This window comes from Orycteropus afer, unplaced genomic scaffold (genome assembly GCF_000298275.1).
Source record: "Orycteropus afer afer isolate SDZICR_OR568_19922 unplaced genomic scaffold, OryAfe1.0 scaffold00580, whole genome shotgun sequence".
Taxonomy (NCBI): Eukaryota; Metazoa; Chordata; class Mammalia; order Tubulidentata; family Orycteropodidae; genus Orycteropus; species Orycteropus afer.
In genome coordinates this window covers 695,661-700,112 of record NW_006922167.1, presented here as the reverse complement: position 1 = coordinate 700,112, position 4,452 = coordinate 695,661, and positions in this window count along the sequence as shown.

Sequence of the window (4,452 nt, the reverse complement as noted above, 5' to 3'; positions counted from 1 at the left end):
CAAAAACTGTTGCGCTCCAGTGGTGCTGTGTGTAAGGCATTTAACTGCTAACCAGAAGATTGGCAGTTCAAACCCACCAGGTGCTCCACAGAAGGAAGATAGGGCAATCTATTTCTGTAAAGATTTACTACCTTGGTAACCCAATGGGGGTCGCTATGAGTCAAAATCGACTTGATGGCAGTGGATTTGGGTTTTGGGTTGTTTTTTTTTGTTTTTTTGTTTTTTTTTTGTCCTCCTGCTTGTGTCTTCCACACACATTAAATATAAATGTTTTATGTGACTTAGTACTAAAAATTAGCACCTAGGGAAGATATACCATGCTTATCCTGCGATGTGATATTCCTCTGGTAGTTGGTTGCACTTTCTGGGACCAAGGCAGCCCCAGTTTGAGAAGGATATATAAAATAATGTTGAGAGGCAAGAAAGACAATTTAACATTAACAATTTAGGATTTTTGTTATATTTTTTCAAGAACAATCTATAGTTTTAAATTAAATGTTTACTTGATACCTTAATGGATATCATTATTGGCAAGTTTATTAGAATTTCTCTTTTACATTTCACTGCTAACTAACTTTGTTAAATTGATCACACTGAATTAGAAAGGAAATAACATAAAAGATACTGTGGTGGGCAGAATAACAGCCCTCTGGAAATTCCATGTCCTAATCCCCTAAACCTGTACGTTACCTTGCATGGTTGAATGGACTTTGCTGATGTGATTAAACTGAAGACCTTGATAGGAGGATATTACCCTAAATGATCTAGGTAAATCCAGTGTAAAATCACAAGGGTCATTATAAGAGGAGGACAAGAAGGTCAAATGCAGGAGAAGGCAATGTGAGCACAGAACCAGAGATCAGAATGTGGTACAAGCAAAGAATGCCAGTGGCCTCTGGAAGCTGAAAGAGACAAGGAACAGATTCTCCCCTGAAGCTCCAGAAAGAACCAGCCCTACTGACACCTTGATTTTAGCCTGAAGGGACTCAATTTGGATTTCTGACCTCCAGAAATGTAAGATAATGTTCTCATGGTATTTTAAGCCATTAAGTATGTGATAGTTTGTTACAGCAGCATCAGGAAACTCCTACACAGATACTAAAACTGCACGGAAAATCCATATGAGAATGAGTTGACTACTGGTTTGGAGTAGAGCCTCCAGGTGCTGCAGACATTTTTCCATTGTCTGCACTGTGCTTCCCTTCCATCTCTGTGAAATCTTTATCCGTTTTTAGATGTCCAGACCTCAGCTCCTAACTCCTAATCTCCATGCAGGATGGTTTGTGCTTTTGTGGCTTCCAACATATATTCCCCTTCAACTGGTGCTATAATTATGATGATGTCTGTCTCCCAAGTTATTGGGAGCTCCTCAAAGGCAGTGCCATGCCTTTTCTCTTTTGTTGCACACTGGATGCTGTGTACATACTGGTGCTTGTCCATGAGCCGTGGATGGAATTAAGCGGGTGAAGAAGAGACCTTATTTCATCCATGCATTAAGGGTATAAAGCTCTGGTGGCATAGTACCTAAGGCATTTGACTGCTAACCAGAAGGCTGGTGGTTCAAACCCACCAGCCACTCCTCGGAAGGAAGGTTGGGCAATTTTCTTCCGTAGTGACACTGCCTCAGAAACCCAAGGAGGGGTTGCTATGAGTTGGATCTGACTCCATGGCAGTGTGTTGCGTTGTTGTATGCTAAGATGTACCAAAGAAAGAAAAAAAGAAGCTCACTATTTACTATATGTATCGCTATATTTACTGGGAGCTCTGGTAGCATAGTGGCTAAGACACTTGCCTGCTAACCAGATGGCTGGCGGTTCAAACCCACCAGCCACTCCTCGGAAGGAAGGTTGGGCAATCCTACTTCCGTAGTGATACTGCCTCGGAAACTCAAGGAGGGGTCGCTATGAGTTGGGGCCGACTCGACGGCACATAACAACAACAACAACATATATATTTACTATACTTCATCTCATCTTCCTTATAGTCACTTTCATCTCAATCCTCTGTGTAGTGGTGAGAGGGTGTTTGAAAAACTAAATGTGCCACTAAATGATGTCTCAATGTGTTCTGGTTTAAATGTTTTTTTCCTAGATTTCTTAGCCATCCAGATGGTGCCTGGGTGACTGGCGAGAGGGAGGCCTCTGGGTCTGCAAGGTGCCCTCTAGATCCTTGCTGGTCTCTGCAGCAGAGTGGCTGCCTGGGCTGGCCATGGCCCCTGATCTGTGTCTGCTGAGGTGAAGCTTGTTTCATCTGATCTGGGAGGTACCTATAGAGTATCCCTACCATTTGTCTTTAGTTGCAAAGCCCTGTCCTCTGTTATTATGACTCTGGGAAAGGGTCCAGGTGTTGCATCCAGAAAGAAATGGGGTAGGAAATCTCCTGGCAGACAGAAAGAATCACTCAGGGATAGCCTTCCTCTTCTGACCCAGGTACAGGTACCCTTGCTTTCCCCTCCCACCCAAGTTTGACTGTGAGAGAGAGGGCGAAAGCAAGGACACTGGTACCCGCTGTTTGTGCTTCCTTCCTCCTCCCATCTTCTAACACTGGGGCAGAAGAGGTAGCCTGTCCCCTCTTCCGTGTGACAGAGGCCTCCTTTATACTCTGTCTATTCCCCAGGGTCATAATAAGAGACTAAATGCAGGGAAAGAAAATGGATTCAACAATAAGGAAGGTTCATCAGAAAATCTTTCAAATATATTCTCGATATTATACCCAGCAATAAGTTGCCACAAAAGATTTTTCAGAAAATTGCCTTAGCCCACTTGGTGCATAAATACGTTTAACAGAAAATAACATCTTTTTCTCATCTAGTCTTTTTAACATGTTGTTTCACAGAATGAAAAAAAAAAAAAAAAAGAACTTTGAAGACTCTGGTACTGAAAGGTTCATGTTCCACAAATAGAAAATTGTATACTTTTCCCTGGGCCAGATATGGTTCTTCCATCAGGATCGTGAGATTTGAGGGCAGTGCCCACCTCCTGTCTGTCATACTGTAGTAGCTTGAGTGTTGCTAGGATGCTGGAGACTGTCAGTGATATTTCAGATACCCGCAGGGTCGTTCCTGGCAGACAGGTTTCAGAGGAGCTTCCAGACTAAGAATAAGAAGAATGGTCTGGCGATCTAGTTCTGAAATTATCCAATGATCATTTTATGGGTTACAACAGAATATTGCCCAGTACAGTGCTGGCAGATCAGCTCCCTACATTGGAAGGAACTCAAAGTACACAGTGGACTCAACTACGGACTTGAGCATTGCAACAATCTTGAACCTGACACAAGTCAGGGCAATGTTTTGTCCTGTGGTATGTGGGCTCACCATGAGTCACATCCAACTTACGAGCAGCTACCGCCACCACCATCACTTGGCTTGGAGGCTGATGCAGCACACCTGATCAAATTACATGCTGCAGAGCAGAGTGCTGCCCTGACTTTCAGGGCCTTGTTTTATCAGTAGCGATGTCTGGAAAGAAATTTAAGAGCAGAAGAGGCCGTCAGTTAATACAGAGCCTGTGGTTGCATTTGAAAAGTGAATCCAGTGCGGTCCCAGCACACTCACATCGACGGTGGGCAGCAAACCACCAGCCTGTGCAACCCAAGCTGGTTGCACAGCATCTGAAGTTCTCTGCATTCCTGTGGTCTTTCGAAGAAGGATGGACTGTGATCTTGCTAGGAAGGCATGGTTGCCTTTAAAAGAATTCTGTTTGGTCAAGGCCAACATCCCTTCTCAGAGCAGATCTCTCTAACTTCAGTCCCTAGTCTGTCCTTTCTCTCTCCCCCTTCCCTCCACCCAGGTTTCTACTTTCTGAAAGATTTCAAGTCTGCATGCTTTGTAGTCTAAAACATTCTCAGAAAATACTTGCAGGATGTATGATCCCTTTTAGTCCTGAGACCTGTGCATGAGACACAAAAGATCTCTGATAGTGTAGAATTGCAGAATTTGAAAAATTTGTTCACATACATGTATGCATGTGTGTATATATGTATATGTGCATAACCATCTGTGTGTGTGTTGTTGTTATGTGACGTCAAGTCGCACTTGACTCATAGCGACCGCTCCTTGGGTTTCTGAGGCACTATCACTACAGAAGTAGATTGCCCCATCTTCCTTCCAAGGAGTGGCTTGTGGATTTGAACCGCCAGCCTTCTGGTTAGCAGTCAAGTACCCTAGGCACTGCACTATCAGAGCTTTTGTCTCTTTCTGAACCATCTAGTTATTCAGTGGATTGAAGTAGGATTTAGTGTTGCATCTCTGCCCATCTCATTCCATATTCATATACCCTTGAAGAAAAGAAGGGAGAAAATTAAAATATTACTGAACAATATAGGCTGAAGATGTCATGGAGATAGCAGAAGTGAGGTTTTACATCTCACAGTTCACAGTATTTCACAGCCCAAATCCCCATTCACCAACTCTATCCTGCTTCCCCCCCAGGGTTTTGATTTTCCCCGGGG